The sequence below is a fragment of the Arachis ipaensis genome, chromosome B08 (genome assembly GCF_000816755.2).
Source record: "Arachis ipaensis cultivar K30076 chromosome B08, Araip1.1, whole genome shotgun sequence".
Classification (NCBI taxonomy): Eukaryota; Viridiplantae; Streptophyta; class Magnoliopsida; order Fabales; family Fabaceae; genus Arachis; species Arachis ipaensis.
This window is the reverse complement of record NC_029792.2, coordinates 109,935,166-109,946,926: the sequence shown is the minus strand read 5'-3', so window position 1 is coordinate 109,946,926 and position 11,761 is coordinate 109,935,166. Positions and strand designations below refer to the sequence as shown.

Sequence of the window (11,761 nt, the reverse complement as noted above, 5' to 3'; positions counted from 1 at the left end):
TACATGATAATGATTTTTTGTGTGCACATAATATTTTTGAAATAAAAATAGTTTTGACACCCATTATTATTTGATTTCATGATCTTTTAATAATTACTCTCTTAGGATTTAGATTCTATTTCCATATATTCAATCTTTTATATTGAATAATTGTCCAAATATTAAGAATTATTCCAAACAAACTAATATACTTGATTTTTCAATTTACGTAGAAAATGGCAACCCTTTTATTTATCTTACTAGTACATAGAAAACTTATATACATGCATGATTAAGTTGAAAATATATTCTATCTTATCTCTTTGTTGGTCACATCAGTTCTAGAGTTGGTTGATTTCTGAAATGAACTCATATGGATGCTAGTTCCTACTGAAATATTAATTAAAGTCTCCAACAACTAAACCAGGTACGAACAAGCACTCCATTATTGTTGGTTTCCAATAATATACATTCTTCTGATCGAGCAATAATATTGGTTAGCATAATTATTATCATCATTACCTAACAATTCATGAAATTGATCTCTCATTGGAGAAATACATGAATATTAGATATCGTTTAATATTTGCATATGTCAACATTTTCTTTTGACAAATTCAGGTCAGATGACGAATGACGCATGATTATGTACGTCAACTAGAAACAAAAAGGAAATTTATTTTTTTCTGACTAACGATTATTAGCTATACATGTAGTTAAGTTTGCCTTAGTGATACACGTACACCTGGTTCAGCTCTAAGTACAACAAAATGCAATCATGCATTATTATAAATAAGAGTGATGCTAGGTAGCCAAAGAATAATTACAATATAGAAATATCACGTAAAAATTCTCATTCTCTTGATAAGTAAGTGATATACACCTCCTTATCACTTATTCTCTTTATTACCTACTATTTTGCTGCATGTTTGGAGTCATTAATGTTCTTTCCAAAATCAATTTCAGTTTTTTCCAAATCAAATCTCTAACATCTCTCAATCACATTACACAACTAGAAAATGGATTAATACAGACAGATTTACAAACAGATTTAGTCTTTATTACAGACAGATTTTTTGTTACCGAAAAAATTACCGACGGATTTTGTCCCTCTGTAAAAGTCTCGTTGGAAATTATTTACCGACGGATTTTTACCAGTTACCGACGGATTTTCCCTCAGTAAATTCTCCCATCCATTTCCCTGAAATGTCGAACTTTCTGACGGATTTTTCGTCGGTAATTACAGACGGATTTTCCGTCTGTAATTACAAACAGATTTTTCGACAGATTTTCCGTCGGTAATTGGCAACAGATTTTCAGATAGATTTTTTGTTTGTAATTTGAACCTTGGAAAATCATCCCACACTCTGAATACAGACAGAAAATCCGTCTGTAAATCCGTCAATAAGGTAAAATAAAATTTTTTTAGATTTTTCCATTGCAAAATAAACACTTTAGACTTATTTTCTAAATTTACTCCATCAAACACACTGTAAATTGAGAAAAAGAAAGCCAAAAATCACATAGATAAACATAATATTCATTACATGATACCTATAAAATTGGATGTTATTTTTCAACACAATTAGCTAATATCTCACTATCTCAATAAAAAGATACCCCAAAAAAATAAGATGACCATCCCAATGTTACATGGATCTCCTTCATTAACTGACACTACTAGAAAACTAGTTATTACAGACGGATATTTCCGACGGATTTTATCCCACTGAAATACAGACAGAATTTCAGAGGGATTTTTTTGTCGGAAAATAAAAAAAATAGATTAGCATAAATTATAGACGGAAAAGAGAATCCGTCTATAATTCCGTCGGAAAAATTATTTTTTTTTTGCGAAATGATTACAGACGAATTTTCCATCTGTAATTAAGCAGACAAAATACGCATTTTATTAAATTATTACAGACGGAAAATCCGTCTGTAATTTAAAATTTCCGTCGGAAATATTAGAATAAAGATTTGAAGATCACGGTTATCTCTTCATTTCACACTACACTCTCGCGATTCCTCACTCATCCCTCTGAATGCTTCATCGGCGGCGCTATCAGCCGTGCACCGCCGTCTCACGGAACCTCCATTGCACTCTACTTCCATCGGCCTTGCTCGCATCACTCCCTTCCGTCGCACCCCTTCCCGGTTCTTCTTCGTCGCACCCCTTCCGTCGGCCTTGCTCGCATCGCTCCCTTTCGAACCCTAATGTGCATTTCTCTCTTCGATCTCGCCATGTTTGCTCTTTTCCACTGTGTTTCTCTCTTCGATCTTGCCTCAGCTATGCAGTTAACCCTAATCTCCTTTCTCTTTCATCGCTGTTTTCTTTCTTTCAATACCATCGCTAACTCTAACTATATTATCCTATTTTCCATCGCTAACTATGATTCTATTTCCTATTCTATGATAAGAACTTGTAACGGTTATAGTTTTTTATTTTGTGTTCTTATAAACTTGTTCGTGAAATCAAGGTTCCTGAATGCATTGACTAGTTTTATTTTTATTGCTGAGGAAGAGGAGGAGGTATGCATCTGCATTTTCTGTTGTCATATGTGTTTCATGCAAAACTGTTTGAAATTTTACTTGAACAATATGTTGCCTTGTATTTAATTTCTTTTTTCGTTTTTGGTTATTAAACAGGAAGTAGAGATAGAGTATGTGGAAGGTTATGATGAACTTGAAGAGGAAGATGACATGGAGGATTTTGTTAATTTTAGATACATTTCAATTCTATTTTTATGTATTAGTCTATTATTTTTCTTATATGTTGGAGGTGAAAAGTTGTGCATGTGGAGTTGGAGCTCTGTGGTTGAGTTTAGAAAAATGAAATAAACTAGAAAATGAACACATTTGAAAATCAAAAGCATAACAGAGTTTTCTAATGCAGCTGGAAGCTCTGAAGATGAAGAGGCAGAAGCAGCTGCTCAGAGAAGGGTGAAACAGAAGAATAAGTTAGCTTCAATGAAATCTGAGAAGGATTCTGTTGATCTTAAATCAAAGAAGGCAAAGGTCCTTGTTGAGTAAATCTATATTGCGCCCTTCAATTGAAAAAATGATCTAATTTCTCTTTTAAATGCTGGTTTTTGTTCTGATATGAATTAATTTATGTAAACGAAAACTTGTCCAGAAGTTAACCACTTATTAATGGTGATTTAGGGTATAGGGATTCCAAAATTAATAAATAGAAAACCAAAACTACTACTTGTCTCTTTGCCTCATTGCCAAAACCACCACTGCCTTAAGCTTAGTGTGAAACCAAATCACTTTCATTCATTCATATACATCAAGGTGGTTAGATTAGGGGTGATTGATTTTAACTTGGGTGACTAATGAAAACCATTTGTTTATTGCTGGCAGGCCCACATAGCCATTAGGATGGTGGGCCGGCGACATTATATTGGGCGGAAGGGATGAGCTCGGCAGTGGCACATGGTTGGGCTCCACCAGAGATGGAAGGGTGGCTTTCCTCACCAATTTCAGGGAAGTTGAAAGCCTTCTGGAACCCAAGACCAGGGGAGACTTGCCCCTCCGATTCCTTCAGGTCACACACTCCATCTGTTTGTTACTTTGTTTCTTAAGATCTTGTTGCTTTGAAAATTCATGTGACTATTTTCATATGGTACCAATTTCAAATATAATCTAATAACTTCATTTATATATCTTACGTAAACTGAGGAAATGTTGGTGATTTAGTTCATGAGTGCAAGAAGAAGCCGAGAAAAATAGAGCTTGTGAGAGATAATTCTCTTAGATTCATAGAGTAATGAACTAGAAAACTGAAATGTACAAGGGAACTAACTATTTATACTACCATAACAGTTAAACAGTTATTTATATCATCCATTACATATTTGCATCGCGTAATCTTAACATATTTATTTATAACAAATGAAAATACTGCAACATGACTGAGGCTATCATTGAAGAAAGAGAGCAAGGCATTCAAGAAATTCAGCAGCAAATTGGTGAAGTAAATGAAATTTTTAAAGATCTTGCTGTGCTTGTGCATGAACAGGGAGCTATGATTGGTAACTTTCACCTCTATTCTAATTGAGTACATCTCCGTCTTAATCCCAAGTTTTTTATTTGTCCAGAACTTTGAAGTGTCATAATTCAATATGGTTTCTTCTACTAGGAGGAATTGAAACAAGTTCTATCACTGAGTTGTATGGTGATAGAAAATGAAATACCCCCAGAATTCCTAAACACTTTGTTGAATATGGCACCAAGTCAAGAGGAAGAATGAATCAGATTGGGCATTGAATTTGTTGAGCATTGAATTGAATCACTTCAGGATGTATGGTGTGGCCCTAGAATTGGATTCGCATCAGATCATGCTTCTGCTTCTGTGGATTGTGTGGTGGCAAGGAAGAATGCTTCTTCAAGAAGGAACCTTGATGCTGTTGAGAGAGCAACACATAGGGAAGAGGTATTCTTCTTTCTCCATCATCATCTTCTACTTCAATTCTTACTGTTTTCTTTTTTTTATTTAATTGATTCATTTATGTTGTTTTCTCTTCAGACATTGCATTTTCATGTTCATATAATTGTTGTGAATTGAGGCCTCTTCTCTTCCTCAACTCAATGACAGTTCTTGATTGCTTAATTGATCAAAGACTTGTATAAAGTATCCAGTCACTGAATTGAATATGAATCACTTGCTTTTAGACTTGTTCTGGTTTATTGCATTGTGTGCATTACATGTTCCAAATTTGCTATTGCTATTTGGCAGCGTCCATGATCTTTAAAAAGAACTAACCTTGAGAAATCTATGGAAGAGTTCCAAATTGTTGCAGGCAGATACTTGAAATTTAATCAAAAGTAACTGCAGTGGTAACAATTCCTTTTTGGTTCTTTTTTCTAATAACTGCAGTGTAGATCGGATATAGTAAGGTAGACATCCTCTGCTCAGAAAGTGGGAAGCAGCGAATAATTTTGATGGACCAAGAATCTCAAGAAGCAAGTATATTGCCATCATCACTAAGAAGTTCAAGAAAGAATGAAGCTATCCATAAATTAGGATATTGAATCTTGATGAGTCCACTAGTAGTTATTTGTCATCTAATGTATTTAGATTGTATTATTGTATGGAAATAATTGCTTCTTATTATAAAGAAAGCGTTTTGTACTCACTGGTGTGTTTTTCTATTTATACCATCAATAAAAATTTGTATTTATTAAATTTATATTTATTTTATATGAAACAGGTTTATTTTTGTAATAGAAAAATTAAAAAAAAATATTTTACCTTACCGATGGATTTACAGACGGATTTTCTGTCTGTAATCAGAGTGTAAGATGGTTTTCAGACGGAAAATCCGTCGAAAAATCCGTCTGTAATTACAGACAGAAAATCCATCGGAAAATCCGTCTGTAATTACAGACAGAAAATCCGTCGGAAAATCTGTCTGTAATTACAGACGGAAAATTCGTCGGAAAATTCGTCTGTAATTACAGACGGAAAATCCGTCTGAAAATCCGTCTGTAATTACAGACGAAAAATCCGTCGAAAAGTTCGTCGCCTTTGGGAAATGGATAGAAAATTTACAGAGGGAAAATCCGTCGGTAACTTGTAAAAATCCGTCTGTAATTTTCCGACGGAAAAAAATCCGTCGGTAAATAATTTCCGACGGGGCTTTTACAGAGGGACAAAATCCGTCGATAATTTCGTCGGTAACCAAAAATCCGTCTGTAATAAAGACTAAATCCGTCTGTAAATCTGTCTGTATTAATCTATTTTCTAGTTGTGTGATATCACAAATTACACTTAGCACTTAAAGATGGGATAATCTAAAATATTAATGGATAACTAAGTTGCATTGGCAGCATCAAGCTCCACATTGAAAATTGCAAAAGAGAATGCTGAATATGAAAAGTCAGATGCACCAAAGTTGATACTATCAAATACAAATGCCAAAGCATTGATGGGTTGAGTAGCTGCAACAAACTGATAGAAACAATCAAACATAAATATAAGTATCACAAATTTAGGGTGCTGAAAAGATTAGATACCAATGTACACAAAATAGACTTACAAGTATTCCAATTTTTATGAGGTGGAGGACATCAACATCTCTTGTAAATAGTTTAGCTCCAAAAGGAAGTCCTGCACCAAGAATGAATGCAAGAGCCAATCTCAGAACCAAACCATCTGCAATATAGACCATCGGCAAGAAGAGATACTGCCAGCCAAATCTACAGGCAGACTTGAAATGCAGCCATAGATTTTGATCCCTGGCGTGCAGCTAGTGAGGCGGCCAGAGTGACACAGAATGTTACAACAGTTACTCTAATTAAGAACAGAAAACCTGAATGACAAGAATGAAACAAAAAATAATCTCAATACTGAAATGCTAGTTAACCTATTTGGCTATTTTCCAGGGATAATCAACTCGAGATGCAATCATAGAACAGGACACTTCTATAGGATTTTGGAACTGCCACAACTCATCATGGGCCAGCATCATTTCTTTTTATAACTAAAATGAAGCAGAAAATCATACCACAAATATAAATTATGATTACCACATGAAAACAAGTAACTGTGCATTGCTAAAAATGAAATTTTATTTCAAAAATATTTTGTTGAATCTACCAGATAAATATCAGCGGTATAGCTTGTAAATAGACAGTTTTACATGACCCCCACACGTCCACCTAGCCCCGACAAGAATCATTCAGCACTCTTTAGAATGTTATTTTACTATATACATAAAATGTGGAAAATCCAGCAAATAAATAGAAAAAAGGGGGGTTATATATGGTGATGAACTCACAATTTTTGGAAATGCAGCTCTCAGTTGTGCAAGTCTAAGCTAGCCACCATAGATCTCACTAGTAGCAATGTAGATCTGCATGTCTCTATCAAAACCTAAGGCTTAGAGAACTAAGGCTGTCTCCTCTGGGGTTATATTTTATGACACTATCTTATTTTACAATTTACATTATACAATACATTTTTAAATATGGTAGCATATGGTTTTACTTACACAACAGGGAATGCAAAAGAACCATTATTGCCTTCAGATTGGTTAGAATCACTTAATTCAGAATACAATATTCCAAACTCATCAATTCCTTCTCGGATTTGCTCTCTTTCCATCTCTTTTATCTCTTCCTGCAAAGTAATAAAAGAAGATATAAATCAATAAGAAACTAATAGTTTGGTGATAACACTAAAGAAGAATAATCCATGTAAATTGTAAAGAAACGTCTAGTTAGACACAAAGAACCTCACCTCCCATGTCGCTAGACCCTTCATGTAGCCAGGAAGACATTCAAATTCTGTTTCCGATATCTTTATAAGAGAGCTGGAAGGTTCAGGTGACTCTAAATTCTCCTTGTTTGCCTCTGAATTTAGTTTAAAAATGATACATAAAAAAAATCTCTTTGTGGCTTATGGTGGGATTTGAAGTATTGAAGCAAGAAAGAAAACTATTACCATCAGATAAGAAATTCCTCCCCTCAAATGCCACTATTTTGTCTACCACAGGTTGCTGCTGCTGCTTAAAATCTTGTTACCTGTTCAACCATTGCTCAGGAAATGAGAAACTTGCAGCAATCATCTACAGAAATGTGGAAATAATATTCACAACTTTTAACTTACATCTCAGGTTCTTGTGGAAATAAATCAGCAGCAGCGGTGCAAGAAAATAAGATAGTGGTACAAATAGAGTTAGTAACAAACAAATAATCAAAGCAAAAGTTTTGTTTTCATGAAATCAACATCAACATGACCACAAGACCAGATCAAGTGACATCCCTTTTAACCATAAAATGAAGAATATTGGAACCAAAACATATGCATGAAATTCTCACAACCAACAAGAATGCCAATGAAGGCAAGTGGCATATCAGTATCACTAACCTCTAGATGCTAACGTGGCCAGACAAGCATCTAAGAGTCCAAGTTGTTTCAAACTCATAGATTCATCGAATCTGAAGAGAATTAGATTAAGGGACATACACCAATAAAATCAAACGGGATGAAAATATCATATCGTCATCTAATCTTTTCAATTTTCATAGCTTCAACATAGAATTTCTGAAAACAAAGTACAGAAATAAATCAAATGGATGAAAAATGTAAAACACAATCATATGTGAGTTGATTTTGGTATCTTCAGGGTGGCAGATCACATAATTTCACTATTATATCTACAGAATTTTTTATTTTCATTTTTCAGTTCTATGTTAAAAATTGTTCAGCAGCCAAAAATTGGAGAAGGATACAAATCATCTTCGTTGAAGCTAGAATCCAGCACAGGAGCTAAAATCTCCCCTTCTTCTTCATCTTCCTCATCCTCTTCATCCTCAAAATTTGGAGCTAATTCCCGAAAATAGAAAATTCTCAATCCAACAAAACAAAGGAAGGAAAAAATGCAAAGTATAAATGGAAAGAGGTGCGAGAAGAGGAAGTAAGAAGCACCTGGAACGTAGCCATAGCTGCTCTTGAGACGATCTTCGAGTTCAAGTAGATCGGAGTGGTTTTTCTTGAAACTAATAGATTTTCCATAAAAAACTATTCCTTGATTATTGTAAAGTAGGGTACAAAACACAACAAGAAGCAATTTCATTAGCATATAGAAATGAAGCTATGTAAATTAAACTACAACATTCACATAAAACAAGAAATGGTTACTATCTCATTTATATTACTACTATATTTCCACCTAGAACTTGTACTTTTAAATCATAATTCATATTTTATAAGGAACAAAACAGCAAAAAATTTTGATATAATAGAGTTATACCTCAACAACAAGATAACAAATAGAGGCACCTGAAACATTCCAGTTAGCTAATTTTTACTAAATTAGCTTTGGTGAAGTCAGATGTTTTTAGTTAGTTACCATTGGTATATATCCCTTCAATCCTAGCTATGTATATCTCTTCAATTGAATTTAATTTCCATATTCAATCTTTCTGTGTATCCTGTAGTTTTGCATTTTTTTTCATTCACACGCTTGGATCCTTCCACACCAAGCACTACTAAGAAATGTGGTTGAAGGCTTCATCCCTTTCTAAGTGGTAAGTTATTTTTAATTGAACATTTTAAATTAAATGATAAATAATGCCTTTGCATTCTTTCATAGATCATATATATAGACAAACCATTAAAATTTAAATCAAATTGAATTCAATTTCAAACTCAGAATCCAAATTAAATTGAATTCAGAATCACATCAGCATTCAACAAATTAAATAAATAATTCAATTCCAAACTCTGTGCACAAATTTAGTTAAGAATCTTAAAAATTAATTGGAAAAAAAGATGAAACTGAAGAAGCGTTGGCTTACCAGAGAGACGGCGAGATGATAAAGTGAGCTCGGAGAGTGTGAGACAGAGTAAGCTCGCGATGAGAGTTTGAGACAGAGTTACCTAAAATCAAAGAAGAGAAGGGGCAACAGCCAAAAATGGCGAGGAGTAGAGAATCAGAAACGACGCACGGCGAGGAGGGGAGGAACCCTTCACGACAGCGACGCCACGAGCTCAACTCAACTTCGTGCGACGGTGAGGAGAGGAGGAACGATGCGAAGAGGGCCAAGTAGAGCTTCCCCAGATGACGAAGGCACCCACGGTCTGTTCTCGCCAGCGGCGACAGCACCTTCTACCGGAGGAGAAGAGTTCGACGACAACTTTGAAGAAGGATGAGGGCTGCTGGCAACATTCGAAGAAGGTTTAGGTCAGGAGTGTGAATGGAACTCGATAGGGTGGGGATAAAATTAGAGTAAACTCAATATTTTCGACGGAAAATTTTAAATTACAGACGGATTTTTTGTCTGTAATAATTTAATAAACGCAGTATTTTTGTCCATTTAATTACAGACGGATTTTCCATCTGTAACCATTTTCCACGAAAAAAATTAATTTTTTCGACAGAATTATCAACGGATTCTCTTTTCTGTCTGTAATTTATGCTAATTCATTTTTTTTTGTTTTCCGACAAAAAATTCCTCTGAAATTCTATCTGTATTTCCGTGGGATAAAATTCGTCGGAAATATCCGTCTGTAATAACTAGTTTTCTAGTAGTGTTATTATCCATTAAAATACAATAATTCTCTGCAAAAATTATGGAAGTTAAATTAAAAATTTTTAACAACTTCTACTATATAATTTATATTTTACATATAGACTATTAAAAAATAAAAAATAAAATATAAAATATAAACAAAAATTAAAAAATAAAATGAAGTATATTATGGAAAGTTTTGACTAATTATGGCTGAAAAATAAATAAATATGTATTCTTTTCCCTTTTATATATAGGTAGTGTTTAAAGTGATTACGGAACTATAATGACTATGGTGGTTATGTCTTCTAATTCATTATTAGAATTTATTAATACACGGAGCTTGTTGACAATACAACAAAAATGAATAATACATTTATTTTGTAATACAATACAATAAATGAGTAATACAATCATAACTCTCATTTCACTCTCAGCACATATTTTATTCTCTATTTTCTACCTTTCTTGGAATGCAAAGTTCTGAGTTTCTCTCCATTTTCAGACCTCATACCATATTTTACTCTTTCAACTGAGTTTATATAGTATCAAGAGCCTTGGATCAATAGCTTTATTAGCACTTTCTTCTGAAAATAATAAAAATTCTTTTGCTCTAATTGTGAACGAACTCTCAATGATCCAAATTCTATTACATGTCAACATGCCTTTTTGTAATTAGAGGCTAGAATCTGGAAGACCATATTTTTGAAGATAAACCACCACCAAAATTTAATTCAAATGCTGCACAAACAATAGCTATAGTTTTTTTTAAAATATACAGAATAGTTACAACGACAACATGATAACAATTTGAGTTCTTGGATCATGGCCTCCATTGATTCTTGCTTAAAGAATTGTATTGTGCATTGTTCATCTGCACTTTAAATTTGAAAAATATTACAAACTTATTTTGTTGAATCAATCAAGACTAAAATCAAGCAACTTCAAAATCAACTGTACTCAAAAACATAAAAAAGAAGAATCTTTCTACCAAAGATTACCTGGCATAGATTAAGAATCTTGTAGAATCCCTTGCTACTTTTTCATTGAAGATCACATTGAAACTATATGTGATGGATTACCTAAAGAGTTTCCATAGATCAAGAATCTTGTAGAATCCCTTGCATATCTTTTCCATTGGTGTCCCCGCAGCGGCATCTTTCCGCCCATTCCGTCTACTCCAGACCGAACCAAGACCTAATACACAGACCTGTGCCAATGGTGTACATGTGTCGAGCCATGAGATGAAGACTTGAACCTAGAGGCAAACAAAGTAGATTCATTTGAACAACACATTGATAACATGTTTGCTGCTTCTATGCTGAAAGGTGCAAAGGACGCAAGACTACCGAGTTCTGAAATGTTGATGTTGTCGGTAACAAATCTTGAACCTTAGTATATAATAAATGATTAGACTCCATTTTACGTTATCATGTAGTCTCTTTCTATATGATGTGGTTGGATGTAGTTATTAAATTAAAATTTCTTAACCAAAACAAAGAAAGTTTATGTTTATAAAACTATGTACTTCATGGTAAGACTATATCAACTAAAATCTTAATCAAACATAAGTATAAATGACATAACACTAACTTAAGTTCAGACCTATACTTATCAAATTAAGTGATTTATGATGAGGCTAAACAAAGAGAAACATATTAATAAATCAGCATGTTAGATAAACTCCTTCTTAAATGTCAGCGAGTCTTCCTTCCTGTGCCAAGTTCTTAGTTACAACCACTATTTCAATTTTCAAATA

At 33.7% G+C, this 11,761-nt stretch overlaps 2 long non-coding RNA genes across 5 annotated transcripts; one reads left to right on the top strand and one right to left on the bottom strand.

The window, feature by feature from the left end:
• On the top strand, positions 4,135 to 5,174 carry LOC107614135. The gene is made up of 2 exons (XR_001614285.2): positions 4,135 to 4,417; positions 4,862 to 5,174. It is a non-coding gene; the product is annotated as an uncharacterized LOC107614135 (long non-coding RNA).
• LOC107611883 lies at positions 6,962 to 8,549 on the bottom strand. 4 transcript variants are annotated; one of them, XR_001613495.2, is made up of 5 exons: positions 7,955 to 8,088; positions 7,595 to 7,604; positions 7,430 to 7,509; positions 7,226 to 7,338; positions 6,962 to 7,105 (listed from the first exon to the last, which is right to left on the bottom strand). It is a non-coding gene; the product is annotated as an uncharacterized LOC107611883 (long non-coding RNA). The 4 variants fall into 4 exon arrangements; XR_001613496.2 differs by lacking the exons at positions 7,595 to 7,604; positions 7,955 to 8,088 and adding an exon at positions 8,417 to 8,549 and having other exon boundaries at positions 7,430 to 7,553; XR_002352836.1 differs by lacking the exon at positions 7,595 to 7,604 and having other exon boundaries at positions 7,430 to 7,553; positions 7,856 to 8,094.